The 24,746-nt window shown below is 36.6% G+C and overlaps 1 protein-coding gene across 12 annotated transcripts in view; it reads right to left on the bottom strand.

Annotated features, from left to right (window-relative positions):
- Positions 1-24,746, bottom strand: part of RABGAP1L (RAB GTPase activating protein 1 like) — a 735,225-nt gene that overhangs the window by 70,618 nt on the left and 639,861 nt on the right. The window lies entirely within an intron of this gene.

Genomic DNA, 24,746 nt, shown 5'->3' with positions numbered 1-24,746 from the left:
GAAATAAATCCTTATATTTATGATCATTTTTTACAAGATGCCAAGTATATTTAACAATACTTTCAATAAATGGTGCCAAGATAATTGGATATTGCTATGCAAAAATGAATGTACATCATAGGGGGGAAAAGGATCACAGACCCTAAATGTAAAAGCTAAAACTAAAAAATGTTTAGAAGAAAGCCTAGAAGAAAATCACTGTGACTTGGATTAGGCAAGGATTTCTTAGCTAGGACATCAAAAGCATAATATTTAGATGAAAAATAAAACTGGTAAATTAAAAACTTTTACTCTTTAAAAGACATCATTAATTCTATGAATGGGTCTGCATTCAATTACAGAAACATTCAGAAAAAAAGAAAGGACATCATTAAGAAAGCAAAAAAGAAAAGCCATGGATAGTGAGAAAGCATTGATGAATCAGTTATCGGATAAAGGATTTGTACCCAGAACATAATAAAGAACTATCATGACTCAACAAGAAGACAAATAACACAATTTAAAAATGGGCAAAAACTTTGAACAGACATTTTACCAAAGATATACCAATGGCTAATAAGTACCTGAAAAGGTGTTCAACATCATTAGGAAAATGTAAATAAGAACTTCAAATGAGATACTACTATATACCCACTAGAATGGGGATGATGAAAAAGACTAGTATCATCCAGGGTTGTTGAGAAGATGGACAAATGAGAATCCTCATATACTGCTGGTGGGAATGTAAAATGTTAGAGCCACCTCGGAAAAATTTGGCAGTTTCTTAAAAAATTAAACATACGCTTACTATACAACTCAGCAATTCTACTCCTAGGCATCCACCCAAGAAAAATGAAAACGTATGTTCACACAAAAACTTGTATGGGAATGTTCATAGAAATATTATTCATGGCAGCTAAACACTGGAAACGAGTAAAAAAAAAAATCCACCAACTAGTGAACAGATATGCAGAGTGTGTGGCATCCACACAGGGCATGATAGTACTATGCAAAATAAAGGAACAAAGAGCCAAGACATGTAATGGCAGAGATGGGACCTCAAAATCCTCATGCACAGTGAAAGAAGCCAGGTAACAAAAGACTATTCATTATATGACTTCACGTATATTAAACTTCCAGAGGATGCAAATGTATAAAAACAAAAAGTGGCTTACAGGTGACAGGGTCTGGGGATAGGATGGGGACTGAGTACAGATGAGGATGGGGGAATTTCTTGGATGTAACAGAAACGCCCTAAAGCTGGCTATGGTAATGGATGCACAACTCTATAAATACTTATTCTTCCTGAATCTCAACGGGCTCCAGGATACCCATCTAAGGACCTTTCCCTGCCTTCCCTGCAGCTCGGTGGGGACACATGACTAAGTCTGGATACAAGCGAAGGTGATGTATACTACTTTGTACCAGTGCCCTTAAAAGGGAAGGGGTGTGTCCTCCCCTTTCTTTTTCCCACTGCAGGGAGAAGGCAAGAGCTCTAACAACTCCTTGGACCCATAGATGGAAACAGCTTGGCATGTTTCCAAACAGCATGGCAGAGCTGTCCTACTGACCTCAGACCTTTCAACCCTGGACTATATGTGACAAAACCACTGGATTTTAGGATAATACAATTACATTATAGAAAATGAAGAATGCAGTTCACCACTCAACATTTGTTAACTGTAAAGAATCCTAAGCAGCAGCTATCTTTATGAACTGTTTGCAGACCAGCAGTAAGAATGTTCTTATCTAATTACAGAAAAAATTATGCAACAACTTCTGTTAGTTTTCAATATTTAAGATCTGTTGTAGACAATATACTGGGAAATCTATCCTGGACACTAGTGTATATCTGAAGTGTTTGTATTGAAAGAATATTCCAGAAGTTACTGAAGCTTTGTAAGTTGCTTCTTCAGGTGTCAAGACTTACTTTCTGAAACAATGAATTGCCAGTATTTTTCATTTCATACAACCACTGGCATTAAAATAGTGCTAAGTTAAATCTGTTCTTTTTGTTTTCCTAGTTCTGAATTGAAACTTTAATAGTTAAACAGTATAAAAACGCTTTTTTGGAGAGCTCATTTATATAAAGAAGGTAGTTATTTACTTATCTGCCATCTGACTTAAAAATATAACTGTGACAGTGCAGAAAAATCAAGACAGTGCACTTTTCTCCATTTTAAAAGTTCCAGAGTTAGGCTTTGTAAAATTTCCACCAAGTAAGGGTTTGGGTAAACATATCTACCTTATCAGGAAGATTGTATCACAAAAACAAGTATGTTGTTCTACAGGAAAGACAAGAGAAACTCCCTGTCCTAATTGATAGTCCACGAGGACAAACCTTCTACCTCTAGAAACACAAGGCTTAGTGGTTACTTACTCATATGGCAATGATGCGTAAGTCAAAATTTCTGGGGGAAACAATACAAATCCTCATAGTTATATGGTTTTATCTTATAAAATAAGCGCGTAGAGTGGACTATGAATGGGGACCTCTACTTAGAGACAACAGTCTGTATCTTATATAATAGAGATGTAAGTTTTCACACAATGCTGGGCAATAATCAAACTGAGTGATTGTACTGCTTACTGCGTATACCAGATGACACTGGAAATGACAGCATTAAAATGGCACCTATGTCAATTATTTTCACTGTTTTCTAGGTTAAAAAACCTGAAAATAAACAGTCTATAAACACCTGAAATAAGTTTTACTGTTAAATGAATCTTTTTATGAAAATATAGTAGATGCCAGAATTCACAGGTAATTTCAACTAGCTAGCAGGCCTCATCTCTCAAATTGATATGTATTTTCCATAAGAAATAAACTTATCTGATTAGACACAGTTGGCACTGTCCCAAACAGATTCAGTTTGCATCCTCTCATCTGCACTTGTTTTTAACTCACTTTTAAGTCATAAGGTATTTCTAGGTGTGGGTGTGTTCTTTTCTGATAATACTGAAACTTCTTGTGATCAAGGAGCACATATTGGCTTTTGTGATATCTCTTATTGTAAGCCATGGTACACCCTTGCCACTTATAAATGCATAGTTTCAGCTTAAACAGGGATGAAACAAGTATCTTATCCTTTGGGCGGATCTTTGAGTTACTTTTCCAGGAAAATGGATGTAAGCTGATCTGTCCATATTCTTTTGCCTGGTCCCTTTTGGGAGATAAACTTGAGAGGCCATTGGCAGAGAAAAGTAGTAAAATCTACTGAACAGAATATAATCATCTGTCTCATGTGGATATTGAACATATGGCTAGTATTTCATTAACACTTGCCAGCCATGGACATTCCATTGACCAATTTTTTATGTTTTTTATTTTATCAAACAATGAGTTTATAAAGCATAAATACTTACTCAACTTGATTTATACTTTAATTTTCCAAGGGTAAAAATTAAATCTTACCTATTTACTCATCTGACCTACAAAGTAAAAACAAGACTGCCAAGGGTAGGAGCTACTGTGAATAGTAATGCCAGAAACATAGCAATAAGAGGAAGTTTTCCAACTAAGCAGGGCTTTTTGTATTACTCCAAGCCTAGTCAGCAAATCACAGAAACTTTAAGGAGAAAACTAGGGTATTTGGAATAAAACATGACCTGACCCTCTGAGTAGCTTAAAACCCACTGTCTCCAGGGTCATCTGTATCTTTATTCTACACCATCAAGGCAAGCACAGCCTGACCTCTGGAAAAAGTAAGGATCTCTTAGTGCTCAGGTATGTGTCTCTATAACAAGATTACGAGAATCAAAAGGCAAATTTTATGTCCTATATATTTTATCACAATAAAAAATACCTTTAAAAAACCCAGCATGAAGTACCTACCATTTCACATCCACAAGGATGGCCAGAATTAAAAAACAAAACAAAAAACCCCAGAAAATAACAAGTGTTGGTAAGGATGTGGAGAAATTGGAACGCTCATTCATTGCTCTTGGTGATATAAAATGTTCAATTGTAGAAAAGTTTGGGAGTTCCTCAAAAAGTTAAGCATAGAATGATCTATGTTTATGATCGTATGACTGTATGATCCCGTAATTCAACTGCTATGTATATAGCAAAAAAGAAAGAAAAACAGGCACTCATACATGTACAAGCATGTTCACATCAGCACTATTCACAAAGGCTGAAAGGTAGAAACAGCCAAATGTCTAATAAGAAATAAACAGATAAACTATGGTGTATGCACACAGTGGAATATTATTAGGCCATAAAAAGGAACAAGTACTGATTTGTACTACAATGTGGACAAACCTCTGAAATACTATGGTAAATGAAAGGAGCAAAATACAAAAGGTCATACGTTATATGATTCTATTTATATGAAATATCCAGAATAGATAAATCCACAGAGACAGAAGGCAGATTTGGTGGTTGCCAGAAGACGGAAAAAAAAGGAGAATGGGGAGAAACTGCTTAATAAATAAGGGGTTTTACTTTGGAGTGATGGAAATGTTTTGGAACTAGACAAGGTGATGGTTGCACAATGTTGTGACTGTATTAAATATCACTGATTTGTTCACTTTAAAATGGTCAATTCTACAGAGTAGAATGATTACCAGGGGCTGCAGGAAATGGGAAAATGGAAATGGTCAAAGAATGCAAAATACCAGTTATATGATGCTTAAGTTTAGAGACCTAATTAACGTACAGCACAGTGACTATAGTTATAATAATATATACTTGAAATTTGCTAAGATAGTAGATCTCAAAGTGTTCTTATACCCCCACAAAACGACAGGTAACTATGAGAGGTGATGGATATGTCAAGTCAAGATATCAAGCAGCTTAAATGGCTTTTCTTTTTCATACAGGTATTAAATTATCATTCAGATCAATTATGGTATTCATCAAAACATGCAGTGAATTAAGATTCCAAAATAAAACTCTCAATTATATGGAGTCAAAGTTCATATAATTTAACTTTCTGTCTGATGCTCAGATTGCCCCAGTAATATCCCTAAGTGAGGGCAGCCTGGGGGGCTTAGCAGTTTAGCGCCTACCTTCCGCCCAGAGCCCAGAGTGTGATCCTGGAGTCCCGGGATCAAGTCCCACATCAGGCTCCCTGCATGGAGCCTCCTCCTCCCTCTGCCTGTGTCTCTGCCCATCCCCCCCCCCCGCCCCCCGTTTCTCAAGAATAAATAAATAAAAACTTAAAAAAAAATCCCTAAAGTGACTACATATGGCATAAACATATGTAGTAATTTACTGGAATACCTAAAGCATTCAGAGGAATTCACTAATTTTCTGGTGAACAGCTCTAATTGTTAGTTTAGTTTTCCCCAATACTGAGGTAAAATGCATATCTCTAGCAGCCTCTTACTCATTAACACAATTCTGCCTCCTGCTTCCAACTTCCACAAATAGTCCTTTTCAGGAATCTGAAAGACTGTTTCTGTACCTCCAATATTCCACTCCCCCAATAAGCACTATTTCCCTTGTGGTTAGTTTTGTCAGTCGGAACCCTCCAGTCAGCTATATTCCGAGAGTTTTAGGATCATGGGGTCCATGATCATGATCTCCTTCTTGTTCATATTCTACATTTAAATTTTCTTCCGTAGTACATATCTACAGTTTATTTATGATAACAAAATGACTTTAAAAAAAAGAATACAGATTTTGTCATGAAACATATTTTAGTGTTATAGGGAAAGTACTCTAATGACTCCTACGATATAGTTGTTTTTTTTTTTTTTTTTTTTTTTAGATTTCATTTATTTATTCATGAGAGACACAGTGAAAGAGAGAGGCAGAAATAGGCAGAGGGAGAAGCAGGCTCCCTGCAGGGAGCCCGATGTGGGACTCAATCCCAGGACCCTGGGATCACACCCCGAGTCAAAGGCAGATGCTCAACCCCTGAGCCACCCAGGCGTCCCACTTTTTTCTAGGATTCTTAAACTCACATTAATGATCTTTGATCTGCAAAGGCTAATCCAAGTCTCCTGCTTAAAGACAGATTTAGAACTAGAAAGGTCAAAGGAATTGCCAAATTTAAATCACAGCCTAGTGTTGCCCTTTGCATAAAGCCCAATTTCCTTAAATGACTAGTAATACTCATCATGGTCTGGTTCCTGCTATCTTCCCCAGGCTAATGTCAGGCTTGTCCCTGCTCCCCTCACCTGCATTCTTTCCACCACTTACTGAAATTCTTCTTTTGCCCACCTCTAAGACTTAGAATATTCTTTCTCTTCTTCCCACTACACTTTCCTCCTTACCCTCACTCTCTTCAGCAAACTGAATCCTATTTGTCTTTTAGCTCTTCTCTGAATCCTAACTTGAATTTGTTCCCATAGAACCTATGACCCCTAATTTATATTAGGTTTCCCTACGTGTCCCCAGAGGACTCAGAATTTCCTCTCGAAAAACTCATTAACCTTTTTTTGGGATTATTTGTTTAATATTAATCTTGCCTGCTAGACCATAAACCCTGTGAAGGTAGAGACAACACTTATTTTGGTCTCTTCTGTAGCCTTAACACAAACACATTACTGAGCACAAACTATACAATAAATATTCAGTTTTGCAAAGTCTTAAAATTGCTTGTAATTGCTAAAAGTTTCTATGGGGGCACTTGACAGGATGAGCACTGGGTGTTATATTATATGTTGGCAAATTGAAATCCCATAAAAAAATACAAAAAAAAAAAAAAATAAAATCCCATTAACTCAGCCCAGGTGGCTCGGTGGATTAGCACAGCCTTCAGCCCAGGGAGTGACCGTGGAGACTCGGGATCGAGTCCCCCATTGGGCTCCCTGAATGGAGCCTGCTTCTCACTCTGCCTGTGTCTCTGCTTCTCTCTCTGTGTCTCTAATGAATAAATAAAAATCTTTTAAAAATAATAAAAATAATTTAAAAAATAAAATGCCATTAACTTTCTACACTATGCAGAATTCTTTTGGACTTGAATCTCATATATTACCCTTAGCCTTATTGTGTTTCATGGATGCACTATTCTAGTCCGATATCTCAGGATCCTCATTCTGCCAACGAATATTCTAGCTATCCATGTTAGTTATCTATAAATTTGATAAAAATGCTACAAAAAACATATATTGCCTTTATATAATTGTTCTTCCTTTAAGAAACTGTCCAAAGATAATTTTTAATATAAGACACCTTTTTATGTGTCTGATCTTCTTCTAAACTACCACTTTCTGAACTATCAAAGTAGTTTTTTCCCCCATTAAACCAATATGTGCTCTTAGCTTTGCTCACAGACATATTTGAATTAAAAGACTGCAAAAAAAAAAAAAAAAAAAAAGACTGCAAAGTGAGATTCAAGTCAGATGGCAACAATTCTACATTTGAACAATAACTTCCATTGCCGTATGTCCTCTCCACAGTTAGGGGAATTCAAAATAGAAGGAACTGTTAATGGGTTTACTTATTCATTATCAGTACGTTTGTTATAGAACAAGGCTTGCTTTCTATGGATAGGGCACAAAGTCAAACATGGAACTTTTGGAATTTAGACAAGCATATTTACCTTACTATTCAAATCCCTAAAAGCAAGGGAATAGAATCTGGTGACAGCACTGATCACTGTTAGAGCAGTCATTCACCTTCAGGTTCATGCTTCAAAAATGAAGAAAGCTCTAATTATAGTGTTAATGTCTAACTAATCACCTTCCTCAGAAATTGCTGAAGTGTATAAGATTTTAGGCTTCTGATGATCAAAGAGATCTATAATCAAAGGAATATTGGGGATAATAATGGAGTACAAAGCCCAATGCCATGAGTCTTGCGTAGTGATTAAGAGCACTGCCCTAGAGCCAGAAGCCAGCACTTCACAGTGTGTCCCTGAGCTGGTCATTTAGTCTGTGCTTCAGTTTGATCATCTGCAAATCAGCCTCAAATCTGTACTTACCTGCTAGAGTCATTGTGATGATGAAGTGAGTTAAAAAAGAATAATGTGTTAAAGAAATCAAATGTAAAAATAATGATGTGTCATTCTTTTTCTTCTGTGTTTATTTTAGTAGCATTAAGAGGAAACCCATGCTCTAACCCTTCGGATTTGTTGACCCCTGCCCTTTATTAGGTTAATTCTCTTGTTATCTCAATTTGTGAGTAGATTGATTTCCTATTCCTACTCCAAGTCTCCTTAATTTGAAGTCAGTGCAGAATTTAGAAAGGAAATTCTTTCTTTTTGTACAAAGGGGTACCAAACTCACTAAAGGCAAGTACGTCATATTCTTAATATGGGAAATTCTCCAAAAGCAGAAGACTGATGATCTACATGAGCAGATGGGCCACACAGCACTGTGAGCAAGGTGGACCAGCACATTGCCAGCCATGCTGTCCTCATGCAGTACAGTCCTCATCACATGATCCTGGCACAGGGGGGGCCCAGGCCCTGAAACCAGAAGACAGCTGAGTCCTATGGGTTTGGTCTACACAGCTCACAGGTGAGGGACACCTGGTGTGGCTCAGTCAGTTAAGTGTCTGCCTTCAGCTCAGGTCCTGAAGGACCTGATCTCAGGGTCCTGGGACAGAGCCCCATGTCAGGCTTCCTGCTCAGTAGGGAGTCGGCTTCTCCCTCACTCTCTGCCTCTTCCCCTGCTTGTGCTCTCTCTCTCAAATAAATAAATAAAATCTTAAAAACAAAACAAAACAAAACAAAACAAAATAGGTCCCAGGTGGTGAAATCTTTCAGTATGAATTCGTAATGATTTTACATAATGTTCAAATATATTGAACATACAAACTGCTAACTACACAAGTTAAAAGACGGAGTTTTCATTTTACCCTCGATGGATTGAGTACTTTTGTTTCGCTGCATTTTCATTTCTGTTTTTTCCTTAAAGATTTTTTCTATTTTTTTTTTTATTTATTTATGATAGTCACACAGAGAGAGAGAGAGAGAGAGAGAGGCAGAGACAGAAGCAGGCTCCATGCACCAGGAGCCCGACGTGGGATTCGATCCTGGGTCTCCAGGATCGCGCCCTGGGCCAAAGGCAGGCGCTAAACCGCTGCGCCACCCAGGGATCCCTCCTTAAAGATTATTTAAGGGAGGAGACAAGTAGCTCTTTATTCTGGAACACTAATATCGCTTCAAGGTTATTTCTACAATCCAAGTTTTTTCAATACTTTATTCTCAAGTCTGCTGAGATTTACACATAGCTTCTATTATTTCCGATTAACAGAAAGAACTTTCATTCAATTACTCCATTTACATATTTAACCCATTTTGGTAGAGAATATCTATCATGTTTTAATCTGAGAAGGGTTGAGAAAAAGCCTTCATCTCTCGGCTAGTGTTTGTTAACAAATGACCTCTCTTCTCCCTTGAGTCCAGTTTCAACACCCTCTCTCCCCAAATGTGGTGTGCTAAGCTCCACTTCCATCAATGATTATAAAGAGTGTTGCCTTCTTGACGTAATATGTCAAAGTTCTTCATAGGAGAAAAATGAACTTGTGAGTCCAGTCAACTCAGTCATACCCTTAGTTACATGAAATATATTCCCACCTATTCCAGCCCTCTTTCTTACCCTCCTCTCTGTACCTTTTCATCACTGGGAAGGCTGGTCACTGAAAACATTTACTTCTTGTGTGACAATCTTTGGTGCTAAGTTACATCTTGTTTTTCAAATCTTCCTCAAACAGTTCAAGTCAATGAGAAATTAGATTCCACATTTACAGATGACATTAATACTTTAAATGGGAAGATACATTTCCTGTCTCTTTAATAAGAAGACTGAGCAGCTTACACCCAAGAGGGAAAGCAATTTGCACCTTTCAGGCAGGAGTAATAAAAATGATTGTTTTACATGAAGGAATCAAATTAATGTAAGCGTGATTGTTAGGTTGGAGGATACTGCAGAGCTTTTGGGCTTCTAACCAAAGGTCAGATTTTAACTATTAAGGTAATTTACGCTGATTCTAGCATTAAATACGTATGATTTTAATACTACTTTGGATATACTGACTCCCAAATCATCAAAATTGTTAAAATCTATCAGCTTGTACTACTTTAACGGATAGACCAGTAAATGCCCCTGGGACCCTCCTCCCCTCCCCTTTAAAACTCTTAGGATGTAATTAGGGAAGGAAAACATTTATTTCAAGATATCTTAATGCACTTGTGAAGCAATAGGATAGATGTGTTCAAACAGAGCATTAGTGCCTTAGGGATTATTTTTCAAATCCTATACACAAGGAACAGCTTGAAAAGGATCTGCCACAAATTCTTCCAACAGGCTCTACAAGTAGAACACTGCACTATTAGGATTACTCCACAAAAAGACTTCTGAGTATGAAAAGTGGAGTCCAGTTTTCTGAAACATACCATCCTTTTACACATTTTTTTATGGCTGATAATTGAGATCCTGATTAGAGAAGTACCTGCCAGCAAAATATCACAAAGAGGGGACGCCTGGGTGGCTCAGCGGTTGAGCACCTGCCCCTGGCTCAGGGCGTGATCCGTGGTCTCAGGATGGAGTCCCACATCAGCCTCCCTGCCTGGAGCCTGCTTCTCCCTCTGCCTTTCTCTCTCTGTGTCTTTCATGAATAAATAAATAATATCTTTTAAAAAAAAGAAATATCACAAAGAGGAAAAGCAGCACATGTAATGGATATCTATCGAAAAGGTTTGTAGTAAGGTCCTTAAAGAAAAATAAATAAAATGGTTATGTCCCTAAAAGACACCCATATGTTTAAGGTAAGGTTGCACTGTATAACCCTACGTTGACAATTATGCTGGGATTTATTTTATTTATTTTTTTCGTGATTTATTTAATTTATTTATTTATTATTTTCTTCCTGGAAGAAATTATAAGACTTCTAACAAGTGGCTGTCTTTGGAAACCATTTGGTCTGTATTTTCTAACCTGGTACATAATATTGATATTCTTTGACTGTTTTAAGAATAACAGGAGTTATTTGGATATGGAAAAATCTCAGAGTGGTAAAATTATGAATAATTGTTGTTTTCTTTGTGTTTTAGTTTTTATTTGTATGGATTTTCCCAAACCTTGCATATCAACATACTATTTTAGTCATTAATGAGGGAAAAAAACTTTAAGTTGCAAAAAAGTTTTTAGGGAATAGACCTATTTGGCAACTTTCACTTTAAATAAATAGATATAAACATTTATTCTATAGTATGTGCTAATCATCCTCATTACATCACATCCTTACTCAAAACCTCCACCTATGGAATTAAAAATATCAGTTTCTTAGAATTATACTCAAAACCATTCATGACCAACTCTTACTATCCTACCACCTCCTGGCCTTGCTCCCATATTCCAGCCAGACGGAACAAGCTGAAATTTCCAGACACGGTACTTCTCTTGCTCCTGTGTGCCTCTGAAAATACTATTCCTTCTCTATGGAACATCTTTTCCTTCTACCTGTCCACCTGAAATATTCCTATTTTTTTCCTTAGAATTCTACCCCAAAGTTTCCACTTTTGAATGGGCACAGTTTTATACACTGTTGTTGGAGAAAATGATATATCCTTTAAAGAGAGCAATTTGATCCTATCAAAATTGCAAATGCACTTACTCTTCAACCCAGCAATTTCACTCCTAGGAATTTAATCTATAGATATCCTCACACATTTGTGAAACAATGATATATAAGATTATTCACTGCACCATGGTTTACAGCAGCAAAATATTGGAAACAAACTTATATATGCATATACTGGGCATTGACTAAATACATGGAAATCCATATAGTAAAACACTATGCAGCTGTCAGATAAACGAGGAGTCCTTGATGTACTGACAAAAATCCCCAACACATACTGTTAAATGAGAAAAGCATAGAATAGGACACCATTCTGCAAAATTTCTGTAAAAAGAGAGTGAAAGAATGCATACAAATTTGCTTGTATGTATTTACACATAAAATATTTCGGGAAGGATAGTTCTAAAAAACTATTTACACCACAGAGCAACAGGAATGTGTAGGGAACTTCATTAGATGCCATTTTATATTTTTTAAAATTTTGAAATCATGTGAATGTACTTACTCAAAAAGTAAAACTGTAAAAGCTTAAAAACCAAAATGCTACCAAAAAAAGTGTCCACATCTTTATGAAAGTATCTCTATTTCCCACACTCTTCTGATCATCCCTTTATTCTAGGTTCATTAGAAACTTTACTGACTACAGATACTACATACCAGGTGCTGTGGTACATAGAGAGGGAAAGTAAAAACAACCTGCAGGGAAAATGAACCTCAATGTACAACTCAAAAAGCAGATAAAGTATCTCAGGGTGCCCAGAGTGCAGAGTGTCACAGATACAGAGGCAGGCATCTCTTACTTCTCTAATAGCACTCTTATCCCTGGCCCATAGAAACTATTTACATGGCTGTCTCTTCAACTATTTGCCATCTCTTTGAAGATCTCTCAGAGGTTAACACAGTGCTATGCACCTATGAGATATGCATGTTAAATGAACCACTGAATAAGATGTAACAGAAACAAGCACTGCACTTTTTTACAATTAGGAAGTAATAATTAAGTACTTAGCTAGACTCTACACTGATTCTATAATCAGTTTTATAAGAATTTACTATAAAGGTCTAAGGATAAAAAAAAAAAAAAGGCTGGGAGGGGAGGGGAGGTGTGGAGGGAGAGGGAGAGAATCTCAAGCAGGCTCCATGCCCAGTGCTTGAACCAGACATGGGGCTTGATCTCACATCCTTGAGATTACGACCTGAGCCAAAATCAAGAGTCCTATGCTTAAATGAGCCACCCTGGCACCCCAGGATAAAAATTTTTAAAAAATTAAATTACTGTCTTATGTGTACAGATACTTATGAATATATTCAACTGCCACAAACATCATCTACTGTAGACCAATGATTATACTTATGTGGTGATTCATTTTCTCCCAATACCATCAATTAAATATGTACAGAGAGAACAATGCACCAGGCACAATGCTGGGCTGGTGATACAACGGTAAACAGAAATAGACACAGCCCTGCTCTCATGGATGTTATGAGTAAAAGATTAATCAAATAATCATACAAGTTTTTCAAGTATTTTTCTATATCTTCAAGGAGAAGACAGAATGCTAGGAATGGCCAAGATTTCTCCTAGCCAGGCATAATGAAAGGAAAGTTACCTAAAACTTTTGTGTCTCAGAGAATATAAATGTTAAGTTAGGAGACTGTAGAGAGAGTTCAATGTTCTTGAGCTTGATGGAGAAAATATCTTTATTTTCCTGAACCTTTGAAATTATCAGCTATAGATATTAGACATTTTCATTCACATTACAGTTATTGCATATACCTCAAAATATTATTTATATTTATCACTAATTATGGTAGTTATTCTACTTGATACCATATCTTGTTATTTAATGTATTAATAAAGAAGCACAGGGATCCCTGGGTGGCACAGTGGTTTGGCACCTGCCTTTGGCCCAGGGCGCGATCCTGGAGACCCGGGATCGAATCCCACATCGGGCTGCCGATGCATGGAGCCTGCTTCTCCCTCTGCCTGTGTCTCTGCCTCTCTCTCACTCTCTCTGTGACTATCATAAATAAAAAAAAAAAAAAAAAAAAGAAGCACATAGTACTCTATCATAAATCTGATTTTGGAGAGTTGAGGATGGGCAAAATGGGTGAAGGTGCTCAAAAGGTACAAACTTCCAGCTATAAAGGTCCTGAGTATGAAATGTATGATATGATGACTATAATTAATGATACTACATTGCCGTGGTAGTGGGTGTGGGTGGGTAAAATAGGCAAAGGGGACTAAAAGATATAAACTTCTAGGGCATGGGGATGCAAATGTACAGCATAGGGAATATGGTTAATAATATTGTAACAAATTTGTATGAGGACAGATGGTAGCCAGATTTATCGTGGTAATCACTTTACAATGCATATAGCCTTAAATCACTAGGCTATACACCTGAAATTAACATAATGTTGTATGGCAACTACAGGTCAATAAAAAATAATATTCTATCGTGTATTCGAAAGTTGCTGAGAGTAGATCTTAAAAATTCTTTTCACAGGACCAAGAATGCCTGAAGCACTGTAGGGGAGATGAAGTGGAGGTGGACACCAGATTTCTCAAGGGTGCTGGGCCCTACATGGACCCAGATGAGACAGGAGGCAGCACCTGGCTCCTGATGAACTTGGCAGCCAATGAAAAGGCAGGCCATGAAGCCTTTTAAAAATGATTTTATAGATCTCTTTGCTGCTGATGACATCCAGGAAAATACTGCCCAGCAGTGCATGTGGTCAAGACCTTTGTTAGGTAGCTGTGGAGTGGATGTCCTCAAAGGATCAATTTCAAATGGTTCTGAAGAACTTGTAGACATTACTTAAAACTAGGAGATGGGGATCCCTGGGTGGCACAGCGGTTTTGCAAGTCTGCCTTTGGCCCAGGGCGCGATCCTGGAGTCCCGGGATCGAGTCCCATGTTGGGCTCCTGGCATGGGCCTGCTTATCCCTCCTCCTGTGTCTCTGCCCCTCTCTCTCTCTCTCTCTGTGTCTATCATGAACAAATAAATCTTAAAAAAAAAAATTAAAAAAAAAAAAGAAACTAGGAGATGGTTAAACAAGAAAGAGAAGTATGGTTTTAACCATCTGCATGAGGCCTGTTAATCTCTGAAACGTGAGCAACTTTCATCCTTCAATTTAAAAGAAAGCGATGACAAAAAAAAATTTCTCATCAAAGAAAAAATCGTAATGTGTGGTGCTGAATGTTAGCTAGACTTATTGTGATCATTTTGCAATGTATACATATGTGAAATCATGTTGTACATCTGAAACTAATGTCTACAAGTCAATTATATCTCAATTTTTAAAATAGGATTTTTCTGTTTTGATAACTATATTTCAATATAATTTGTTTTTATATTGTGTATAATTGGTATTTATAATTGTGTAATTTTATTTTATGCATTTAAAAATAGTTATCTGATAAGGGTCCCATGCATTCAATCAAACTGCCAAGAGTCCATAACCCCCGAAATTGTTAAAAATCCCTGGGCCAGGTAGCCCAGGTGGCTCAGCCGTTTAGTGCCGCCTTCGGCCCAGGGTGTGATCCTAGAGATCCAGGATGGAATCCCACGTTAGGCTCCCTGCATGGAGCCTGCTTCTCCCTCTGCCTCTGTCTGTGCCTCTCTTTCTGTGTCTCTCATGAATAAATAAATACAAATCTTTAAAAAAAAATCCCTGGGCTATCAACATGGTTCAGGTTGGAATAACAAAGTTGGCATACCATACATACATGTTACTGGAGAAGAAATTTCTGTTTTTAATAACCTTTGGGATAGATGGGAAAGAAGAATGCCAATTCACTTTAAAGTTCCAATTAAAATGAAAAAGTATAATAGAGTATTTGGTGAATTCAAATTTATAGTCAAGTTTTATTATATTTTTGAGTATATGTCATTTTCTGATGACAAATCTGTGGGTATACAGTTTGTATAAATATAAACAATATAGGTTATTGAGGAACACAGTATTTACATATTTTAGACAGCTAACCTAACCATGATGATCACATGAAAGGTCAATTATTACATATGCGGTAGGTGACTGTTCAGCAAATAGTCACTTCCCCCTCCTCGAACCTCCTTGGTGATGTATACTTTCCTGATTCACCATGTTGGTAGTGACTTTCTGATTTGATTTGGCCAATGGAACATGCTAGCTCTGAGACCAGGCCTTTAAGAGGCATCTAATGTTTCCATTGATCCTTCTGGGAATTTCTAAACTCTTGTCCTGAGAAAGACACATTCCAGATAGCCTACTGATTACAAAAGAACGGGAAGTATGGAACAGATCTAACCACATCAGGGTCCTGAAGCTAAGTAAACTCAGCTATAGTCAACTGTACCAGCCAAGATCAGCCAAACCCTAGCTATCCAAAGACTCAGAAGACAAAAATAAATGCTTACTGTTATTTGCCACAAGATTTATGGTTGGTTGTTGCGCAGCAATATCTAAGTATGGTAAGAATGCTCTTTAAAAACTTTGCCTGGAAAAAAAATAAAAATAAAAATAAAAATAAAAATAAATAAAATAAATAAAATAAAAAATAAAAAATAAAAAATAAATAAAAAATAAAAAATAAAAACTTTGCCTGGGATGCCTGAGTGGCTCAGTGGTTGAGTGCCTGCCTTCAGCCCAGGGTGTGATCCCGGAGTCCCTGGATCGAGTCCCACATCGGGCTTCCTACATGGAGCCTGCTTCTCCCTCTGTCTGTGTCTCTGCCTCTCTCTCTGTCTCTCATGAATAAATAAATAAAATCTTTTAAAAATAAAAATAAAACCTTTGCCTGATTAACTAATACCATTCTCTAGTCCCTCTATAAAGAAACTGGGTACCCTGGGCATGTTTACCTCTCGTGGTGACTAGGCCACAACATAGTTTATTCTTAAAAACAAGTTAATTGCATTTGTTCCCAAAATGTTTATGTTCAAAATAAGATGGATGTGGAAAAAAAAAAAAAAAACTGAATTGCTGTTCTTATAAAAACTAATTTGAGCAATTTGGAAAGACTTTCCAAAAGCTGAATGGTGAAATAGAAAAGTCATAGTCACATTAAATCATTATAATGCTAATATCAAATATGTAAAAAGTTTTTTTTAAAACAAAAACAAAAGCAAAAACTTGGGGGTACCTGGGTGGCTCAGTGGCTGAGTATCTGCCTTTGGCTCAGGGCATGATCCTGGGGTCCTACATCAGGCTCCCTACGTCTCTGCCTCTCTCTCTGTCTCTCATGAATGAATATTTGAAATGTATAGCCAATGAAGACTTAGAAATAACTATTGATTTCATTGTTTTCCCCATCTCTAGCACATGGAATAGCTCTGAATTTTTTTTACATGAATAAATAAAATCTTAAAAAAAAAACACTGCAAAGTTTGCATTAGATTGCTTCATAAGGGGATCCCTGGGTGGCGCAGCGGTTTGGCGCCTGCCTTTGCCCCAGGGCGTGATCCTGGAGACCCAGGATCGAATCCCACATCGGGCTCCCGGTGCATGGAGCCTGCTTCTCCCTCTGCCTGTGTCTCTGCCTCTCTCTCTCTCTGTATCTGTCATAAATAAATAACATAAAAAAAAAAAAAAAAGATTGCTTCATAAGTTTATATTTAATTTGCTGCCCTCTTAAGGAAACAAACTAGAAAGTATTATGTATTTCAGAATTCCTATTCTAAGAAAGGGCATTAAGGTTCCTGTAAAGAAAATTGATAATGAATATATGTAATATATGAATATTACAAAAGAATGGGAGGTATGGAACAGATCTAACCACATCAGGGTCCTGAAGCTAAGTAAACTCACCTACAGTCAACTGTACCAGCCAAACCCTAACCATCCATAAATAAATGTCTAAATAAATGTTTAAAGTTAGTATGTACTTTTATTTTAATGCTTCATGCCCTAAGCCAACTTTTTCTATTAACCAACTACAGTCCTGACTATGTCAGGTAAAAGGGCTTCTTCAGTATTTCAGCCTGCCAGAAATCCTATTGTGGGCATTACAATGATCTGGGTTCCAGTGTTATTTTTGCTTTGTTTGGTTGCAAATCCTTTTTATAAGCCAGCTTGTAGTCCTGGCATTGAGTTTGAATGTTACAATTTCATTTCATATTGAGTTTGAGCACTGTGGTGAGTTTTTGATAGAATACTAGCTTCTCCAATAATCTAATCATTGGTTTAAATTTCTGTTAACCATTCTAAAATACGATCCATTAGGTTTTTAAAACACAAGGACATCAAATAAAGAATAAAGTCTGAACTCCTCCTTCTGGTTTAGAAAGCCCTACATCATAACCTGGTTCCCAACTTCTTCCTGACACATTTCTTACCACTGTCTGCTCCTGGCGCTTACTCCACATTATGACCCCACACTGACCCTCCTGTTTTGCTAATATATCAATTTGTTGTTACCACTCTGGGACCTTTCAGAGCTTTTTCCTCTGCCTGAGCTATTCTTTTTCTGATTTTTCCCATGGATGTCATTCAGCTCTCAACTGATACCACTGAGGCTCCCACTGGTTACCCAAAAGAAAGCTTCCAATTAATCCCTTTTGATGATGTAACTCCATTTTAAGTCTCTGCATAATACTTATCACTAGGTGATAAGTAGTATCACTAGCTAATATTTCTATCTGACTTCGTCCCAAAAGAGGATAAGATTCACAATTGATATGTCTTTCGGGATGCCTGGGGGCTCCCTGCAGGGAGCCTGCTTCTCCCTCTGCCTATGTCTGTGCCCCTCATGAATAAATAAATAAAATCTTTAAAAAAAAATTGACATGTCTTTCATGTTTACACCTCACTCCCAGGGCTAAATATAGCATAGCACAAAGTAGATCAATGAATATTTTTCATTAGTAAATTGAATACAAAAATGGATGCTAAAACAAAACAAAAACCTAGGATAAGATTTTTTTCAACCACTGTGGGTAAGTTAGGATTTAAAAGCAGAAAGAAAAAATTGGATGTGCTATACGTTTTATACCAACTGTTTCTATAACCTCTTACCCCCCAAAATATTTTGAAATGACTTACAAATCAATATCACTCCCAGTATCAAGTATAGAAAGATGATTTCTAAAATCTAAAACAGGATTAAATAAAGAAAAGTTCTAACTATTGTTACAGAAGCCGGTTCAATGATGTCATACTTATTAGGAAAACAATCTAAATAATTTTTGGATGATGAATTTCTTCATAAAGTCAGCTTAAAGTTATTCTCATTTTATTTCAAGATTTTTATAAAGAGAAATCAGTTTGGAATAATACCAACTAATACTCCTATGCTTCTTGCTATGTGTTTAAATGCCTTACTTGCATTAACTGATTTAATTCTTACAAAATCCGGTAAGATGCTTCTAATATGGCTGCATTTTTACAGATGAAAAAAATGAAGCTCCGAGAGGTCAAGTAATCTGCCAAAAGTCATTGAGCTAGCTGGAGGTGAGGTGGGATCTGACCCAGACAGTTTGTCTCCTGAGCCCCTGCCTATAGGCTCTACTCTATACTATGTCACCTCACCTGACACTACTCAGCCAGATTCTTCCTGAGGAATCTGGAGTTGTGATTTAGGGGAAGCAACTTAACCCTCTGCACATGACAGAACTGTAAATCTGGATGCTATATGGCAGCCATATTCCTCAGGAATGAAGAAGCAGAAAACTTGGGTAAAGAGAGATAAATAAAGAAGAGGCCAAGAGAGAAGTTAATTAGATGGCAAGAGACAGGAAGAACGCTTGCCAGCATCAGTGCAGTACCAGCCCTGCTGCCTGGCTGAACTTCTGCCCTGGTGTTTAAAGGGACACACCCTGATGTCTCTATGGTAAGTTCCCTTTCTTGTTTAAGATAGCTCAAGATTGTATGACTTGCAACTCTAAGAACCTTAACTCATTATCAGAACTAATCAACCAAATGAGGGAAGATTTGGCTTCTGATACTAAACCGAAATTGATGGAATACTGCCAGAATGTGTACATGTTAAATAAAAATTAATAATAAAAAATGTTCAGATAATAACATTTTTTTAAAAATATGGACATATCAATTAGTCTTATGTTTTATTCTAATCAATATATGAAATGTGTATCCAGTGAAGATTTAGAAATAACTATTGATTTCATTGTTTCCCCCATCTCTAGCACATGGAATTGCTCTGAATTTTTTTTTTTCTAATTTGGCATGCTAGATTACATCAGTGTGCCAACCCAATAAGGAGGAAGTAAATTCAGAATGCTCATCTCCCACTGATAGAACTGATAAACTGTAGCTCCCTGAAAGAGCTCCCTTCCTTTGCTGGCACAGTGCTGCTATTTTGGTTTCTGTAAGTAAAGAACAAATATCTAGTGGCAATAAGGCCTATACATGTGTTAGCCTGGGTAAACAGCTTTTGTTAATGAACAGTGTTCTAGCCATTGAACATCAAGTCTTTATGATATGGGACCTAGAATTTCTAGATGTGGAACATGGTAAAGCCAGGCTACCTTTTCTTCATTACATTCTTTTAAAAAAAAAAAAAAGATATATTTTTATTTTGAGAGACACAGAACTTGCATGCCATGGGAGGGGCAGAGGGAGAGAATCTCAAGCAGAGTCCCTGCTGAGCAAGGAGCCCCATGCAGGGGTTGATCCCACAACACTGAGATTACCACCCAAGCTGAAATTAAGAGTCAGATGCCCAACCCACTGAGCCACCCAGGTGCCCCTCCATTACTTCTTGATATCTAACTTTCCGATTCAAGTTGACACAATAATCGTTCAAATTATATAAGGTGGGAAGCTTATAGTAATTTTCAATTTATCTCAATAATTTACTTTTCTCATATAAATCAGCTGCTGCTTCTTCCTATGCAGTATTATTGTATCTATCTATTGCAAGAATTAACCAACATGCGTGGACTAATTTATCACACTGCCATTGTCAAGTGTCTAAGACCAGATACTTACAACTTTTCACCTGCACTGTTACAATGTCCTTTAAAAATTTTTCCATGGGCAATGTAGCCCCTGTCAGTTCATTACTTCCAGATTATTGCTACAACAATTGATATATTTACTCAGCAGATATTTTGGCCATATAAATCCTTCCTATTGATTCTCCATTACCTTCCCACCTTCCTGAGGCTCAAACCTAAGACCCTCCGTACCATCTTCAGGGCAAAAAGCTTCCAAGTTTCCTATAGGACAGATATCCTGATAGTGATTCCCTGATCAAGAAAGTGATTCACCAGGGTAACTCAATGAGCCCATGTTCTCCTTTTGTCAACCTCCCTCCTTCTTCCACATCACTATGGTGCCTTATCTACTCGACCCACTCCTTCCTTTATGCGTTCTCCAGTTTGAATAGCTCTTTCCTTGTTAGAAGAGAGACAATTAGTAAGGGCATTCGCTGTGCTAAGTACTGTACAAATGCTCTCATTTAATCCTTATAGCAATCTAATGAGATAGTACTACTATGTCCCTCATTTTTCAGATGAGGAAACTGAAATTTAGAGAATGTAGGTAACTTACACCAATAAGTAGCAGATGTAAGGCTTGAACCGGACACTATAACTTAAAAAGCCCCCAAAGCAGTTAACGTCTTGGCCTTTGCACAAGCTGCTCCCCCTGCTCAGAAAGGTCCTACCCTCCTGTACTAGTTGGCAAGCACCTGGTCAGCCTTCAAAATCACCCCCTTTGGAAGGCTTCTTCTACACTGCTCAATCAGTGGTAATTATCTCCACCTTGATCTACCCTATCACAGCCAAGTATCACTGCCATAAACATTTGTTTCTTTTACTTGTCTGTGAGGTCACTGAAGGAAGGGATATTCTATTAATAATATTTATTTATATTCTATATTTATTTATATTTAACCCAAAAATGTTCATAATGTTACATGCTGCCCTAACATACGTCAGAACACAATGTTCCCTCTGTAACCACTTTATAGATTAAAGAATTGAAATAATTCAGCAGAATATAAATTAACATTTAACCTGAGATAGTCAAGCTTGACAGTGATTATGCATTGGTTATTAGGCTTGTTAGCTGTTTAAATCATACATTTTAAATTTAAATACATATTCAAGGCTTCCTTTGGAATGCATAATAAATGTAACAGATGTGATCTTTTCCCTTTATTTATACTAGTCAGCTATAGAAATAACTGGAAATGGTGGAGGAGGTAGAGAGGAATGCTGGCCATTCCTCTCTGACACAGAAGGCCATGACTCAGGACAACTTCAGAGACTGCTTCTTTCACTTGTTTATTACTCCTTGTGTGAGCACCTCAGGCCAGATTTAAAGATACATATTTTGTTGGGGCAGGGGGATAGAACTTTGTCTCAAAATGCAAGCCAGTTAATTTCAGCTGGTGAACAACCAAAGAAAAGGTAATCTGTTAGATTTAAAGGAAAGCCAGAATACTGTGTTCAGTGAGGCACCTTCCTACATGTTTCTGGAGCCATTCTGACTCTGCTGGATTTTCACCTTTCACACCAACTTATTTATGCTGTAATTAAAAAGTTCTTATAAGAGTTTTGCTAGTGGTGACTCTAAGCTTTTGTTTAGTTTGCCTTAGTAAATACAATACTGGCCTAAGTGATTTCTTTTAAGTAATCTCTACATCCAATATGGGATTTGAACTCAAGAGCCTGATATCAAGAGTCAAAAGCTCTAGGTAATTAATTTCTTGGGTGTAGGGAGAGGGGGAAGAGAGAGAGAGAGAGAGAATGAAAAAGAAAGAGATCTGGAACATAAGAGGAGTTATGTTTGGCTTCCCTACCCTTTTTTCTTGCCATGATTGCCTAAAGGGACCTGTATAAAGGGATTTGTGATTTTATTGCATTATTATTCAAAGGATCAATAGGATATAGCTGTATTTTTCAAAGTGTGGCATGAGACATTTCTGAAATCAATTTAGTGGAACATAACCAGCCTATAAACAAAACAAAAAAAATTGAATACATCACATGTAGCAACCAAAGTATTGTTTAGTTAAATTTTCTTTTAGTCCTAGGTGCATAAATGGGGCTTGTATTTTTTTTACCATGTGTCTCCACCAGAAATGTCAGAAAGCCACGGGAACAAGAAAAGATTCAATGTCCACAACAAAACTACTGTTCCTAACAGGGTTTTTACCATTTGAGGAATCAAGATACCTTCCATTATGAAACAAAGCCCAGTTACTGAAAGATATTTAATTAACCCTGCACCAAGAAAGCTTCTAAATACCTTTTGTAATAATCGACCTAAACCCAAAGGATTTTATATGTTAGCAAGAATGTAATTTGCTTCACAGTGCAGTAATAAATCAGACTGAGAAGTAATTTATTTTATATGGTAGAAAATATGAGTATTTATCTCTTTCATACAATTTAAAGGGTTCATCTCAGACACAGCAAAAAATTTAACATGGAATAAAAAGCAAATGATAAATATTTCATCTTAGCACAAATTTAGGATAACTTTTCCACATGAACCAAACCAAGTATCATCTTCAAAAAACTGTACCAGTCAATTCTTTTAAAATTTCATATAAAGAAAACTATCTCCAGAAAGTTGTATAATCAAATTCAACACCCCAACATCTATATTATTTAAACGTTTCGTATACAGAACAATATTTTGTATCTTTATCATACATCTGAGACTTTCCATATTGGTGACCAAATTTCATATCAAACTTGCTCCAGGGTTAGGAGAAGTGTGCTCTGGGGGAGCTGAAGTTGTATCAAGACACAACATAAAAAAAAAAAAAAAAAAAAAAAAAGACACAACATATATCAACATATTCAATGTTCATATAATATACAAATGGAAGTATTTCCTGATAAGCACATTAATATTAATTCATGGATTCATTTCCTCTGTCTTCATGTCTCCTGTACAAGTGCATGTGACCACACATGCACACCACACAATGTCCTACACTTGATGAGTGTAAGATGTTCCCTATGACTCGGTCACTGCCTACCTCCTCAGTTTCCTATGTCCTCTATATCATGCCCCTTTATATCTATTGTTTCTTCTCCCCTTCAGCCTGGAAAATTCCTTCAAGTGTTTGAAGACTCAGCTCAGATCCCTTAAGAGGATCTTGACAGGACTATCAAAAAGAAATAAAATTATGAATTCCTTGGATAAATTTTCATGTCAGAATATAGTGAAACTAATGGCTAAAATGAATTAAAGGATTATCCACAATAACTGATGGACTATCCTGACAGTAAAATATTGTAGTTAACTAAGGGTTGGTAATAATATCCATGTAATACATATAATTATAAAAATAGAAAAAATATGACATATATACATATTAAATAGGATAAGAAGGCAAAAGGCTAGATGTTTCTGCATTAATGAACACTTATAGAAGTATATTATGTTATATTTATTTGGCTTTTATTATTTTTTTGGACCAGCTGACTCTTTTAAACTGCATCTATAAAACACCTACAGAGGTGCCTGGCTGGCTCAGTCAGTAGAGTATGTGACTTCTCAGGGTCATGAGTTCAAGAACATATGTTGGACATGGAGTTTACCTAAAAAAAAAAAAAAAACCCAAAAACCTACAAAAGTGAGGTATAATGAATCCCTATGTACTCATATCTCAATTTCAACAATTATCAACATATAGTCATCTAGCTTCATCCACACCACCAACCCCTCTAGTGAATCACAAATATTTTTGAATCTTTGCAGACATTTCATTAATTATCTTAATATATATCTATAAATAATCATTTTTAACATAATTATAATATCACTATTGCATAAAAATGAATAATCCTCTTAGCAGCATTAAATATCTAATTAGTGGTCATTATCTTATAGATGTTTTTTATAGTTTGTTCAGATCAGCATCTAAGCAATGGCAATAGACTACATTTAGTTAATATAGTCCTTAAGTCTTTTGAAATCAATCATGAAATCCCCTTTATGTTGTTCATTGTAATTTATTGACGAAATTGCCATAGTATGTTTTTAAGGTTTTTAGGCCTTAAAATAGAGAATCAGCGTTTCATATTAGCAAGATAACTTTTATGATATAGTCTTTCATTCTACTGCTTACCATGAGTACTATCAAATATAATGAGTAAGAGGTTACTATGGCAATGGTTAGGAGAGTTAGTTTAAAAAGTATGGCTCACTGCTATCTTAAACTCGATAGCCATTATAAGAATGACATCTACAGAAAAGAAACAACAAACATTTTGCAAGAACTTCATTTTTCTATTATGTAAGGACATGCACATGGAGAATGGTTAAAAAACATTAAATCCATATGGGAATTATACTAGAAGTTATTTTCATA

The sequence above is a fragment of the Canis aureus genome, chromosome 6 (assembly GCF_053574225.1).
Source record: "Canis aureus isolate CA01 chromosome 6, VMU_Caureus_v.1.0, whole genome shotgun sequence".
Classification (NCBI taxonomy): domain Eukaryota; kingdom Metazoa; phylum Chordata; class Mammalia; order Carnivora; family Canidae; genus Canis; species Canis aureus.
Note: the sequence above shows the minus strand (reverse complement) of the source record. Positions and strands in the feature narration are given on the sequence as shown.